The sequence below is a fragment of the Pan troglodytes genome, chromosome 5 (genome assembly GCF_028858775.2).
Source record: "Pan troglodytes isolate AG18354 chromosome 5, NHGRI_mPanTro3-v2.0_pri, whole genome shotgun sequence".
NCBI classification, from domain to species: Eukaryota; Metazoa; Chordata; class Mammalia; order Primates; family Hominidae; genus Pan; species Pan troglodytes.
This window is the reverse complement of record NC_072403.2, coordinates 28599044-28615117: the sequence shown is the minus strand read 5'-3', so window position 1 is coordinate 28615117 and position 16074 is coordinate 28599044. Positions and strand designations below refer to the sequence as shown.

At 37.3% G+C, this 16074-nt stretch overlaps 1 long non-coding RNA gene across 17 annotated transcripts in view; it reads right to left on the bottom strand.

Moving 5' to 3' along the window:
• Nucleotides 1–13969, bottom strand: part of LOC104006747 (uncharacterized) — a 71467-nt gene extending 57498 nt beyond the window's left edge. For 6 of the 17 annotated variants that reach the window (XR_001718315.4, XR_010157926.1, XR_001718307.3 and 3 more), the window contains exons 1-4: nt 10874–13967; nt 6364–9204; nt 3876–5028; nt 806–2944 (exon numbers count right to left, since the gene is read on the bottom strand). This is a non-coding gene — a long non-coding RNA (uncharacterized LOC104006747). Of the gene's footprint in view, nt 1–805; nt 2945–3875; nt 5029–6363; nt 9205–10873 lie in introns of all 17 variants that reach the window. The other 11 variants (XR_001718317.3, XR_001718305.3, XR_008548435.1 and 8 more) reach the window with 8 other exon arrangements.
• Nucleotides 13970–16074: the final 2105 nt, after the last annotated feature.

The following is a 16074-nucleotide window of genomic DNA, read 5'->3' as shown; positions in this document are numbered from 1 at the left end:
TTCTAAATCTGTGAAAATCTCTGTATTACTCTGCCCCTCATATCTTCAACTGCATTCTTTCTTTCCTCACTGTTATTATTGGATATAGAGTATCCACTCTGTGAACTTCCTTGAGCATGTATTTTCCCCCTTTATGTATCCCCTCTATCATCTCCAGCACAGTAGCTTTGCACTTGAAAAGCAAAATAGAGAAATGTAACAGACACAAAACAAACAGACCAAACAAAAAAACTTCAAATGCTCTGAGGGAAAAAAATGGAAGAAGTTCCAATTTTAAAGTTTGACTAGCCCTTTGCCTGCCCCAAGGTAAGAAAATGCTAGCGCAATGCAGAAAATCAGATCTGTGATGCAGTGCTTTTGAACAATTCAACTTGTGACAAGAAACAGAACAACCCTCAAAATTTCATCAGAGCAACTTTGATTAACAATTCTGAATCCCTAAATGGTGAATTAGGAACTCTCTCTGAGGCAAAAAGTGGGGAGGCTGTAAAGATCTGGGATACCATCTTTGCCCTGACATGCCTTGGGTTTATGGGGAGCCACTCCTGGTTACATATTTGGAAAGAGATCATTTCATTGCCTTGGAGGGGAGCCTCTCTTCTTATAAATTACATTAATTCAGACCTTCATCGGTCCTTCCTGGTTCTATTTCAGTAAACAAACATAGGAATAAATTGTTCTGAGCTTGCTTTGTTTATTCTAGTTCTTTCCTCCACAAGCTCCCTTTTCTGATCTTTCTATTCCCCTAGGCAGAGAATCTTTACAGGGGAAAATAGCTCATTTCAATGTTAGCATTTTTTCTTACACTGGAATAACTTGGCTCAGCTACTCTGACCTTGAAGTGCAATCCGCCTCTCCCCCACTGTAAGAAATCATCAGGAGCTGTAAGGTGAACAGCACCACGTTTCCATTTCTTTGCAATCCATATTTACATGGTGAAGGTTATGCTGGTTCCAAAGGAAAAGGGACAGCCCATCATCCTAAAAGAATGACAGATAAGGATTAGGGTTAATACTGGAAAACATTTAGAAACTGAAAGAAAGACTGCATTCATGACAGAAATAAAAGGGGCCATTCTTTGGCAAAACATAAAACAGCATCTGTTGAAACAACTCAAGTTCTGAGCTGCTTTGCATGGCATCCTTTGTTGCCCAAGGATGGCAGCTCCTCTCAGGCCTTTGAGGACATGAAATGATGACAGATACGGGTCCTGTGCCAAGAAGCAAGAAAAAAACCACATTTTGATGTGCAACTACTTGATTCTTAGCCATCTAAAAATACAGAGAGGAAGCTGTCAATTGCATGTAATGAACTGCCTTGGTAGCACTGGGTGATTAATTTCCAGCTTTACCCTGCTCTATCATGTACTGTGGAGAGCACATTACCAGAGCTTTTTGGCTTCAAGGGAAAGATCAACCCCATGTGTGTAATCTACTCCAGGTGTACCAAAGTGGGCTCTTTGCCCTTTTCCTTTGGCTCAGTACCCCATCCCATTGACATTCTGGTGTGATGCATTGGCTTTTTCTCTGTGCAGTGTTCATAATAACAAAGTCCAGAAAATTCCCATTCGATTCACATATTTATAGCAACAACTCGTTTTTGTCAGTATTTTTAACATCATACTTTTTAGCTGTAAAATGGGGAAAACAAAAACACAATCTTGGTCATGCTTTAAACCACAGAACAAAATAGCTGAGGTCACCTACCACTTGTAGATTATTAACAAAGCTTTTAATACACACAACTGATTGTAGGTATTATTAGAAACAGAGAGGATGAATGTTTTAAACCACCAAGGTCATTCTCATTTGTATAGTGTAAAAAATAGAAAACATCAAATACATACACTCTTCGCTATTTCATATTTATTCCCAAAACATTTCAGATATATCTGATTAAAGGACTGGTAACTTTTCTTTCTCCACATATGAGGTAGCTAATAGATACCAGCCTTGTTGAGGAAAAATGGACTTTGTTTTACTGCAAGTAGATTTTATGACTTTTTCTTTTGATGTCTAAATCATGAAACATGCCAGAGGCACTTTGTTGTCTGTTTATAGTACCTATGTACACTCTTAATGAGTTGCCAATTTTTACTTCCTTTAAGAAACCCTAATGGTAAAACATTTATCTACATATTGAAAAATTCATTTAAGCATGTTCTGTGTTTCCAATGAGGCACCGTCTAATGGTCTTTTTAATTAAATGTTGGTTCCAAGGATTTCTCTGTTGTTTAAGGCTGTAGTTCAGCTTGTTCATCATGGATTGCAGGTTGGGAGACATGAGATTTAATTCAAACCATGATTTTTAAGGGCGGATTTGGCTTAAGTTGTTTTAAAGATAACTCAAAAGGGGTATACGTACTTAACCCTGAGAACTTACTGATGACAATCTTAATTTTAATTTTGTTTTGGCCTCTCTGTTATAATACCAGAGGTGGAAAGACTTACTAAGTAAGAAAATCTTTGCCAACAAGTTGCCTTTATGAAAGAAGTTTATTTTTGTTAATTGACCAGAGGCAGCAGTTGGGTAACAAGTTGCAGCAGCTGATGCACTGCACACCTATAGGTTGGTAGGGTCACGGGATCTCAGTTCTATGACACTATGAGGTGGTGTTACCCAATTTGAGGCTCAGCTATTCTCGAGAATAGTTGAATGTTGTTACTAAAGTGGAAATTATTGGTAGTGGGCGAGGACAATGTTGAGACAATGTTAGGCTGGAGTGAAATTTGTAAAAGAAAGCCACAGAATCGATTCAAACCCAAATCTAGTCTCCGGAGTATGCAGGAAGACGTGGGTACCTGCAGCATAAACTCCATTCTCAAATGCCTTCTTACCTTAATATACTTGGAAGCTTCTATAGCTGCACCTGGGGTTAAAGAAGCAATATTGCCTACCTGAGTGAAGCATGTCCCTTCTCTTCTTTTGTGAGCTTTATCCATTACTGAAGGGAAAAACAAACAAAAAGTATTACCTACTTTCTTTCCCTTACTGCTAAGAAAGAATCTGGTCTTTGATTAGGCAAATCTGTTTCCCTACTCAAGAAGAAACAATAAAAGTCCTTTGTTGCAGTATCCAGTGGACCCTAAGTTGACTTTGTATCAGGGCCCATTTTTACTAATTAATCACCTGCACTGCAGATCCTTAAAAGTGAAAGTTCTATTAGTTGGTTAAGGATGTCTTTCCTGCCTCCTTCCAGAAGCTATACATAAATGTTCAAGACAATTTTTATTGTCACACTCTCCAAGGATTACAATAGATGGTCACTTTAGGCATGGTTTTCCAGAAACTCCCCTTTCTGCATGAGCTAAAATATTAAATGTATAAAAACAATTATGTGGGAAATGCTGTATTTCAATGCTTAGATTTACTCATATTAAAACTAAAAGATCATTGGGTTGGAAAGTGAAGAAAACCATCTTGGTCCTGGAGACTGTGTCAGAACCTGGAACAATCTTCTCAGAGGCTCATCAACAGAATAAAAACATGTAAAACATCTATCTTTTTTGTTTCTTTGTTTCTTTAGCCTATGGGATGGCTATTGAAAAGTTCCCCCCAATATGTTCCACTTTATATAAGAAATTGTTTTCAATATAAAAAAGATTTACTGAAACATTAATAACATTTTAGAGAAAAGGAAAAATAAAGAGTAATTATGTAAACAGTAGAGCCAACAAGAGGCAGGAAAGCATCTCTAAAAACCCAGCAAGACCCTTAGGCTAAATTAAATAGTACTAATATTTATTGAATGTTTTGTGCCATGTACTTTACATATTCAATCTCAGTTAGCATTCTTAACAATCCTGTGAGGTAGATATTATTATTCTAAATTTTAGAGATAAGGGTCTGGGACTCAAAGAGTATAGGAAACTAACCTCAGCAGTTGTTCAATGGTAGAAGGTGAAATCGAGCTCAAGTCTTCCTAATTCCAGAATCCACATTCTCCTCCCTCTACCATTTGGGCTCCTGGGCAACAGAACTGAGTAAGCAAATGCTCTGTGCGACTATTCCACGAAATTCTTTTTCTATGACTTGGGATTATTTAAGGGTCAGGTCCCATCAAATATCAATGTGTGGAAAGCCATGGGCAAAGCTAATCTCAGATTCAGTACTTACAAATACTCAAGTTCAGGAGACTAGTATGTTGCAGGGTTAAAACCGGGATCCAGGTTTACCTTCATCTCTAACCCTCTTCTCCCTCAGGATGAAGGCTCAGATCAGTTTCATCTATATGCTATGCCTGCCTGACCTGGAGAACTTGGTGTTAAAGGAAATGTGTTTATCAAATGTGTCATCTTATCCTTGGAGGGCAACTGAGGATCAGAGCACAGCTGCCTTGAATTGTTCCATCGAGTTATTCCATTGCAGTTAAGTGGAACATCAAAAAACGTCAAGAAGCCTAAAACATGGAAACTTGTTTAATTTTCTCAAACAATGGCACTAACCAAAGCAAACGAAACTTTGACAAGAAAGAAGCAATTGTTTAGCCTTGTCATGTCCTCACAGTTAATAACACAAAGGGTATATTCACAGTGCAAAGATACTTTCCCTTTCTCTCAAAATAGGAGACTACGTATTGTAAGATATTTTACAGATGTCCTTCCTCATAGAACTCTGTAAACTTTACTAGCTCAAGAACAAAATCAAAGTTTCAATTCACGGGACTGATTCATCTTGCATTTTAGGTATTCTAATGGTATATTTGTACTGTGTGTTGCAACCTATAGAATAAACGTACTTCTTCATGTTTCCTGTTTGCTGATGACAGATACCAGTGGCTCACCTTTCGGCCTATGAAACAATGATTTCTTTTCAAATTTGAAATCTGAATAACTATGCACCACAATAGCTGCCTTTGACCCAGAATTTTTCTCTAGTCATTATCTTCCAAAGAATTTTTCTGCAGTTCGTTATCCTCTAAGTTCTGAATCTTATCCAAAACCTGTTACAACTTAAACTTCTGGCTCCCACTCTTAAGGACTTGCTGTTTCATCAGATCTTCCTTCTCAATTTTTCCATCAGTGAAACCTAAAATAAATTCAAAATCATAAGAATGTAAGAGCAAACCTAATGTTCTGTATCATGGCATAATTTTACTTAGAGAAACCAAAATATCTGAAGGTGAGTTATTCAAATCTTAAGTGACAACAGTTAACTTACTATGAGCAATAGAAAAAAAATTTAAATATTAGAACAAGTGCTACAAAAGAATGGACATTTTGGGACAGAAACTTTCTGTATTGGTAAATCTGCCACCCTTCTGAATAATAAATGATTTGATTTTACTTCCACAAGAATCACTATTGTGCTCCTCTTTGGCGACTTTTGGGGCATTGTTACAGTTTTGGTTAGAGTGGAAAGCACTTATACATAAATGCATTCTTTGATTAATAAAAGTATTTTATAATTTTATATGTATGCTTACCTGAGATGTTACATTACAAAACATCATTACTGGCTGGGCGCAGTGGCTCATGCCTGTAATCGCAGCACTTTGGGAGGCCAAAGCACTCAGATCACCTGAGGTCGAGAGTTTGAGACCAGCCTGACCAACATGGAGAAACCCCATCTCTACTAAAAATACAAAATTAGCCGGGCGTGGTGGCACATGCCTGTAATTCCAGCTACTCGGGAGGCTGAGGCAGGAGAATCACTTGAACCTGGGAGGCAGAGGTTGTGGTGAGCTGAGATCGCACCATTGCACTCCAGCCTGGGCAACAAGAGTGAAACTCCGCCTCAAAAAAAAAAAAATCATTACTTCATAATAAAGTTTCAAAATAAGCAAAAGTATGTATTTGCCTCACTTTGACAGGTCTCATTAGTTCAGGGACTCCTTTTTATATTAACTTTCAGATATGATTCCTTGTCAGGATAGAATGTTTGTGTAAAAATCTAACTCCAAAACTCAAGTAGAAATACTATTTTTACAAACTATACTCCGCATCAAGATATATGTATTGTGTCCCAATGCATGGTAGAGTTCCTTATTACTTTGGACTATGTTTATACATGTGAAATCAACCCCACCATTGCCTCTTTCTTCATTCTGACCATCCTAACCCTAACCATCGGTGTGTTCTGCTGTGTGATTGATTTGGCTTCCATAATTGATTGTTATTGATTGGCCAGAATGAATGGCTCAAGCTCACATTGTGTTCCAACTCATCAACAGAGTATAGTTAACATCTACTTTGGAGCACAATTTGAGTTAATTATTAAATATTGCATTTTAGCAATTGGCCGGAAAGGGGTTTATTTCTACAAGCTCAAATCTACTGCTAATTTTAAAGAAAAACTTCAGACTATACAAACTTCAGATCCATGTCTAAACACAGCAAATAAGCCAGTCATGGTGCCTCATACCTATAATTCCAGCACTTTAGGAGGCCGAGGCAGGTGGACCACTTGAGCTTGGGAGTTCGAGACCACCCTGGGCAACATAGTGAAACTTCATCTCTACCAAAAATACAAAAAATTAGCCAGGTGTGGTGGCATGTATCTGTAGTCCCAGCTAGTCAAGAGCCTGAGGTAGGAGGATCACTTGAGCCCGGGGGGTCCAGGCTGCAGTGAGCCGCGATCACGCCACTGCACTCCAGCCTGGGTGAGAGAATGAGATCCTGTCTCAAAAACAAAAGCAGAAGTAGTAACAACAACAACAACAAAAGGAATAAATGCACCTGATCAAAAAAAGGAGAAAAAAAGAAAAAGTTATTAATTTAAAATGCATTTATTTACCCTACTTTGTTATAGTTTGCTCTATGTTAATGTATATATATTTTAAGTCATTCTTTAGCATTCACCATCTTTACGAACATACTTTTGAAAATGGTTAACAAACTCTCTTAAAACTGCTAATGGAAGATGCCAAAGAAAAGGACTCCTTGCCTCCAAATGTGGGAGAAGGCCTTAGAGTCTCCTTCCGTAACTGAGAGGCAGAATACTCCCATTGTATGAGGTTGCTTGGCAGTTGCAGCTGTCACTCAGACTTCTTATCCACACCAAGCACTTCCAAATACAGGAAAGAAATTAGACTTCGTTTCTCTACCCTATTTGGATAATAATTAAATGTTTCAACTAGAAACCTCTTCACTCTGGCATCTGAAGCATCATCTTAGTGTCAACTTCTCTTGAAAAGGGCACACACACACATACACATGTATGTACTCATACTTGCTATTTTCTTTGCCAAAATGTGTACTATGTTATGGGAAAAAACTTTTTCTCTTTTCTTGAAATAAAATTAATTTCTTTTGTTTGTGCTTTCCTTCAAAATGTCAATTTGAACATTTTTCACTACTCTTCTGAAACAATTATTCTCTTTAAATCACAATTTTTACTAAAAAGCCTCTTTGCTTGAGAGATTTGGACACTAAAAAGGAAAATAATTACTTCAAAAGCTATGTGTAAATAGAAGACAATTTGTAAGCATCCCATGTGAAATTAAAAGCCCCCATGCCTGTCAGACCTTGGGAAAACTAAAGGACCGTCACATCCCATAATAGAACTTAGAAACAGTAAGTGCCTCTTACTACTTGTGAGCCTGCATTTCAGCCACAATAAAGTCAACTAGTCAAACAAGTATTAACAATTAACACATTTAAAAGCATTGCAAAAATTATAAATATCTACTATTTTGTTGGCTATTCCAACCTAGACACTATTTTCAAAATTGTGAAAGAGTAGTGTTGCCATTACTAATTTAATCAATATACCCACCTCTGCAGATTATTAAAAATAAAAAAAAAAATGAGTCCAGGTAGATTGGTTAATAGAAAAGTATTAAACTGTTAATTTCCATTACAGGACAATACATAAGAAACATTGTGTTTTTATTAAGCCAAACATAGATGCTTATAGTTACATATACATCTAACACTTTCTATCTGTCTGTCTCAATTTATCTGATGCTCAAATCACCTTGTGTGCACTGTACACCATATTGTAGCTTCTCAAGTGTTGGAGTACTTGAGACTGTCATGTGCTTTCATTTAAATTTTTTAAAATTCATGGACATTTAATATACATAAAATATACCAATGCTAGGCAGGAGTCACCTAGTATTTGAAAATCATAATCAACCAGGCACAGTGGCTCACATCTGTAATCCCAGCACTTTGGGAGGTCAAGGTGGGCAGCACTTTGGGAGGTCGAGGTGGGCAGGTCACCTGAAATAAGGAGTTCGATACCATCTGGCCAACATGCTGATACCCCGTCTCTACCAAAAATACACAAATTAGCCAGGCGTGGTGGCATGTGCCTGTAATCCCAGCTACTTAGGAGGCTGAGGCAGGAGAATCACTTGAATCCAGGAGGCGGAGGTTGGCAGTGAGCCGAGATCACGCCACTGCACTCCAGCCTGGGCAACAAGAGCAAAACTTTGTCTCAAAAAAAAAAAAAAGTGAAAATCATAATCAGTACGTTGAAATGCTGAAGCTCAAATTCAGAGAGTAGTAGATGAAAACAAGCTAAAACATATAGCATAACAAAAGATTAACTTGGCAGTGGATTTACCCTATACCAGTGGTTCTCAAAGCACGGCCAGAGAACCACAGGGTTTCCTAAGACTCTTTAAAGGTTTCAAAAGATCCAAACTATTTTTATAATAAACCAAGATGCTAATTTCTCTGTTTCACTCTCATTCTCTCACAAGTGTACAACAGAGTTTTCCAGAGTTTAATGTGTAAGATTATAACAGAATGTTTAGAGAAGCAAACCTAAGAATCTAGCTTTCTATTAAGCCACACAATAAAGAAATTCATACAAATTTAAAACAATGCTGTATTAGTACATTTTGTATTGCTTATAGCAGAATACCTAAAAACTTATTTTAAAGGAAGTTTATTTAGCTCATGGTTCCACAGACTGAGAAATTCGAGGGCATGGCCCTGGCTTCTGGACAGGACTTTCATGCCACATCACAACATGGTGGAGAATGGCAATGGGAAAGTAGACATGTGTGAAGAGGAGAAAACCGAAGGGCATCCTGGCTTTATAACAACCCACTACCACAGGAGCTAATTCATTTACATGAGAACTAAATCAATATTTTAAGATTGAGAACTCAGCCAGGCGTGGTGGTGTATGCCTGTAATCCAAGCTACTCAGGGGGGATGAACTGGAAGGATCCTTTGAGCCCAGGAGTTCAAGGTTGCAGTGAGCTATGATTGTACTCCCATGCTCCAGCCTGGATGAGAGAGTGAGACCCTGTGTTTAAAAAAAAAAAAAGGAGTGAGAACGCACTACTACCAGAACAGCACAGAACCATTCACGGGGAATCCACCTTCATAACCCAAATACCTCCCACTAGGCCCCACTTCCCAACACTGGCACATTGAGGATCAAATTTCAACATGAGTTTTGGTGGGGACAAACAAATTTTATCCAAACCATAGCAAATGTCACTCTTTTTTTGTTGTTTTGAAAAACTTATTTCTTATTAAAATATGCCATTTGTGTCAAGATGCAATGGGATTATTACTGTCACTTTAGAGTGAATTAGTAATTAAATACTTTAAAAATTTTCTATTTTAATTTCTAATATAAATATTGAGAGCTATGACCCACATTAACAAAAGCTTTCTTTTTTGGCGGGGGTGAGGGGGTTATTCTCAAAAATTTCCTAGCATGTAAAGAAACCCTGAGACCAAAACATTTGAGAGTGTTATTTTATAGCATTGGAATCTCAATTTATTTCTAAAGCCTCAGTTACTAGTGCTACCAGAATCAAAATTAGAGTGGCACTTCTTATAAAATTCTCCCAAATTACAATTTGGAAAGATTAGATCCATATTTCTTGTATTGATTGTTAATCAACAAAATACAGTGAACATAGTAATTTTAAATATAGGATTTAATATGATTAATTCCACCTGGTCCATTCCTGGACAGCCACTCTTCCTGAGGACCTAGCTTTGCCATTCAATGCCATTCTGCTAGGAGGCATATTGCTTGGTGTATATTACGTGCCCAAAAAGTGTTTACTGACCATTTGTTTTAAACCTGCTTCCTCATTAAAGTCTATTTGACTAAATTACTAAGTTTATTCCTTGTTTTGACTTCATAATTATCATGATGGTCAGCAAATCAAGGTTAGCAGGCTTTGGTGTAGGGGTCAACCTAGTACCCCCTCAGAACTATCCTGGTTAAGCTTAAATCCTTACTCTAACACTTGCTCTTGTGTGAATGTGAACAAGTGCTTAAACTTCTCTGCACCTAAATTACCTCATCTGAAAATTATGAATACAAATAATACCTTCTAACGACTTTGTTATGCAGATTAAATAAACTAACACTTGTAAAAAAAACTGAAAACTGAGCTTAATAAGTAATAAATGCTATATAAGGATCACTAAGTAAAATATCACCTAACTTCAACTGCTGCTCAGAGCAAGTGCATGGATAACTGTGATTTGGTTATCAGAGAAGCTTCCCAGAGTTTTGATATTTAAATAGATTCAGATGCCTGAACTCTTAATTCCCACTGCTAAAAGTTAAGAGTAGCAGGTTAAACATGAGCAGCAACCATAAACACACTGAAATACTGAAAGGAGAAAGGCCATAAAGCCTCAAAATGTGGACACAAAATCTTATTAGATGCACCATAGAGAAACCCAAACATATTCAACTAACAAAAATGAAATTAAACAATCAATTTCCGCAAGAAAATAGAAAGTTGGGCCAAGTCTTCTACCTAATTTGAGTTTATTTTTAATTGATATGAATGACAGCATAGTTTTTAAATTATCACCTTAGTAGTGTCTTTACAATTCTAGCTACTCTTTAGAAAGTGTCCAAAAATAATGAACACATAGAATCATGTAATGCAGCCTAGCTAAAAGCAAAGAAAGAATTAGACAGTTTCTAGAACACTCACCCCTTGGCTTCTGCAATTTCATGTGGGTTGATTTTCCAACTTATATTTTCCAACAAGATGAAATCCCTCTTCTACTTGCCAGACTCTAAGTCCCAAAGACGCAGACATATGCAGAATGGATGGACCGTCCTCACCAACATTGGAGTGTGCTCAATTTCCTGCAGTTTCATTGTCATCGTGCCAAATATCCCAGCCTCTGAGCTTGTTTATGACGAATGACAATGAATAACTTCCAATTTTCTTTATAGCTTTGTTTTGTTCTTTTCCTTTAAGCTTATCTGAATTCAAATAACTAAATAGGATGAAACATGTTACCAGAAAAGTTTTGTTTAATGAGCTCTGATACCACATCTCTTCATCTATTCACATTTCACTCAAATGGAATAAGATCCAGAAAATATAAGTTAAAAGACATAATTGAAAAAAAAACAGAAATGGGAATTTCTCTTGAAATGGATTATGGACTAAAACTTGCTAGAACTTTGTCACAGAAACATATTCTAGTAATGGGATGGAAAATCCTCTGGTCTGTTCCATCTCAAATGGTCACACTAGAAGGAAAGGTGCATCTATTCCACAGAGCTCACTGTTGAAGAAGTTAATTTAACTTCATGATAATATTCATCTGATGTTATCAGTAGGAAGCAACATATTGGTCTTTAGATAAATAAAATACAATAATAAATAAAGAGCTAAACATTGCTCTTCAGATGTAGTTCTTTAAAGCAATGAATTTTAAAAATCTGAAATGGAAATACAAATATTGAAGTACCTGCAAACTTAGAAAAAAAATCAAGCTTTGAGATTTGCAAACAAAATGCTTGAAATGAATTATGAAGTCCCAACATGTAGCTTTTCCCTGTGGATGTTTAGGCAGGAAAATTCCAAGTAAGGAAAGTCCATTTCTGTGATAACCATCAAATGTCTTTCGGCTTATCTTATTTATGACCAGAGGCCTTGCCATTCAACACTGAGTGTCATTCTATTTAGGGTTCCACAGTGGTGAGCTGCCATGCTTGGGGAGACGCAGCCCATAATAGCTGCTGGAGCAATAAAGGGACATCTTATGGAGAAGTTTCTCATCCCTTAGCTCTGGTACTGTTGCCCGCACAGCATCTGTCTCCTCCTTAGTCTTGTTACCACACTGAAATTGCTTTGCTTTGTTTCCATGCCAAACTGGAAAAGCTCTCAATCATTTCTCCTGCCATGTCTATAGGAAAATAGAAGCAGGCCAATCATGCCGTTATGACATTGCATGACAGGCAAGGTCCATTTTACAAAGCAGTACCATAAAATGAAAAGCTTTGAACCCCCTTCCGCCTCTTACTCTTATCCTTAAAGCCAAACTAAACTAAACCTGCAGCATCTCTGCATTTTACTCACTTTTATCAATATTATGGAAAACAGGCTTCAACACCAAATATGACCAAAGATGAAAGCAAGCTATCATTTATTGAAGGGAAAAGAAAAACTGTTTAAGTTAACAGTGATGGGCAAATTAAAGGAGAATTTATTTAGCTATAGAATAATTAACCAAAATGTCTTATTAAATATCTGAAATAAAAATACTGAGGGCCGGCTGAGCAACAGTGGCCCACGCCTGTAATCCTGGCACTTTGGGAGGCTGAGGCGGGCCGGATCACCTGAGGTCAGGTATCGAGACCAGCCGGGCCAACATGGTGAAACCCCGTCTCTACTAAAAATACAAAAATTAGTCGGGTGTGGTGGCGGGCGCCTATAATCCCAGCTACTCTACTCGGGAGGCTGAGGCAGGAGAATCGCTTGAACCCGGGAGGCAGAAGTTGCAGTGAGCCGAGGTCGTGCCACCGCACTCCAGCATGGGCAAAAAGAGTGAGACTCCGTCTCAAAAACAAACAAACCAACAAAACAAAAAACAAACAAACAAATAAACAAAAACACTGAGGGCATAGATATGAACTAACCTAGAAAATTATAAGAAGAGTAGAAATGTTCTCATATTTCAGTTTAGCAGCAGGGTCGCATTCCCTTGTTAAAGAAGCATTTGCACTTCTGGGCTTGTGAATTAAGTGTGGAGAGGCCAGGATCTGCAGCTGAACATTTCTGGATTGGGCAGGCTATATAGGAAAAAAAAGATTTCCCTCAAGCTCAACAATTTCTGTCCTCTGAATAGGGCAAATGTGTCTGAGCACATTCAAAATGTCCCTTTGCCTTAAAACGTGAGAAAATCACATTGTAATAGCAGAGAGAGGAATCTGGAGCATATTCACACATGGAATAATATCATTTGCTGACGTCAAGGTCGTGTCTAAGAGCCTACTACTTAGAATACTTGGAAGAGAACAAGTAGAAAGGTAAAGATTATCCAATGGAAAGGATGTTCCTCAAACCTTTATGTATTCATTTCTCTTCTTGGGGAAGGAAAAATCAGTAATTTATTACGAATGCAGCGTTCTCAGAAGTTTCTCCAGTTTTCTGAAGAAACAGAAATTTTCCAAAGCACTGCAGTTTATTTAAATTCTATTAAATGTCTGGTAAAATAATGAATAATATAAATATAAATAATATGCATGTGCAATAATATCTATATAATGTATCAAGAAAAAAGATTTGTGAGTATTTTCAAAGAAGTCAGGATGGTAACTTAAATTTCGAATATTGTATGTGGGAAGATATAACCAGGTGGACATACACTTTAATTAGCTAATAATATCTGTGAAAAGATTACTAGTTGATAAAATGGAGATTTGTTTTTATTGAACTTATAATAGTCGATTTAATGTATAAACAGTGTAAATTGTGTAATAACACAAAAGCCTCTATTTTATACTTTCTCAAATTTTCACAACTGTACTGACACATGATAAGAAAAAATTATGCTTTTCATTTTACCAGTAAAGAAACTGAATATCCAAGAAAATAAAGTAACTTATTTAGAGTAACAGAAGTCGTAAATCACCAAATCAAGAGGAACATTCGGGACTTTAGCTTCCATTTAGAAGCTCTGCTAAATTATACCTTTTGATGTTGCTTCCCTATATTAAATTTAAAAGGTGTTTTGATCACTTAAGACAATAGTTTGTATGTATATATCTAAGTATTTATATATTCATATATAAAATTTACATATATTTATATACATAAGTGTATATACGATAGTTTGTAAGTGTATAAGTATTTTTATATATAACTGTAGATTTATAGGTAATGTATTTTTTACATAGAACTATCGATTTATATACAATTTATATTATATATATATATAAATCCTAATGGAATAAGTCACGTGTTGTTTTCTATTGGTCATATGTTAGCACAAGAATAAAACTCTACAAGGGAAAAATAGGAACACAAACTGAACCTTCAAATATAAGGAAACTTTATTACGCAGATTTTTTTGGCGCTCCTGAGATGTCTGCAGTGTTCATACCCTCCAGGTCAGGTGTATTTAATGGCCGTTTGGATCAAGGGCCCTTGGTCTTGCCTGAGGCCCTCAGTTCTTCACCCAGACATTAACTGACAGAGACTGAGCAGCTCAGAAAACACTTTTACATGATAGAAGTGCTCAGTCAATAGAAGCTTCTCTACTAATGGACATACAGCACATTAGTGAGATATCCACCTACAGTTTTAATGACCTGAATCCAATCTTCTCACACTGTAAACCTATTTGAACTCTGAAAATAAACATGGGGTCAGATTTCGTTGCATGTATCAACACCAAACTTTGATTTAACAAAATCGTATTGAATAACTACTTAGTTCTCTATATAAGGCTATATGAGGACACATAGAATGAGAATGTTTATATTTTGTTGTTCTGTAGAATGTATATCTTACCTTCTGTTATTTTCTCCAAAAACGTTTCTATCTTGGATAAAAAAGAAGGGACATAAAGTGTAAATAATATTTCTAAAGTAGCTTTTAACTCTATTTGTTTATATCAATTTCATCATCCCAACTTAGTGTATAACAACCTTAATATCATACTGTAAATTCTCCCCGGGGCCTGAAAGCTTAAGGAGATGAATAACTCTTCCCTTCTCAGGCCCAGTCCCAAGGCGCAACTTGTGCCAGCAGCCCGCGCCAGCAGCCTGCACCAGCAAAATAGCAGTAGCAAGAAAAGAGCCCACAGAACACACCTACCCTGGCCGGAAGACGCGTACCCCTGAAGATTGAGGAAGAGGCCATCCGGGTACAACGTAGCAGTTACGTCAGACTAAGACACTTCCTGTTTATAGGAGACTATAAAACCTTTGCCCTGTCCTCACTAGGGGCTGACACCATTTTAGTCCTCAGACCGCCTGCACCCAGGCGCTCATTAAAACAGCATGTTGCTTCCACCGCCTCATGTTGTCTGTTGGCGCGCTCTCGGGGTTCGAACCAGTACAAGAACCTTAGATATATGATACTGCACCAACTAAAAATAGTCTAAAATAACAACAGCCAATATAGGCACAAACCTGAAAGTGTCTGCATAGAAGTAACACATCCATGTACTTGATAAACTAAAGTGTAGATATTTTATGCGGAATAAACTTTGAAGCGAGGAATACCACTTGAATGTCAGCCTGTTCTTTGTGAGAAAACAATTATCCCTTCTCTTCAAAGAGTCAGGAAGGCTTTACTAACAAAATAATATACCAAGGACTGTGTGAACAGTGAAATTCAGAGGACGTGAGACCGTGGTCCTGGGAATAAATTGAAATGCATGCAATTTTGAGCAGATTTGAGAACGGTGTCCTCATTTCTTGTATATCCCCACATGACTGGTTGCACCAGCTGTACCATTTCTGTCACTGGTTTACTCATCTCCCTTTATACTATCTTGCTCCATGGTTTGCAGTGCCTGAGGCTGAAGCTCATGACTGATCATGTGCCTCTAGTCCCTAGGAGTTTTACCAATGAATGCCATCTCTCCTGTTTTAAAGATGTGCAGGTAAAATCAACCAACGTAACACCTGAAGACAATAGATTCTCTAAAATGAATCTTTTAAAACAAGAGAAGTGACGTGAAGATGGAATGAGGCACGGATGGAGGCACTGTGCTCTGATCCTGTATTTTTATGTATAGAGCAAAGCTACACTGGTTGCTCAACCTAATTTCAAGGTAATGTTGCTTGCAGCTTGCTGAATTCAGCAAAACCAAATAAATAGAAACCTTTTCCTGACCCATAGGGAAAGAAACGGCACCACTGACTACATTCTCAGTGTTAATTATT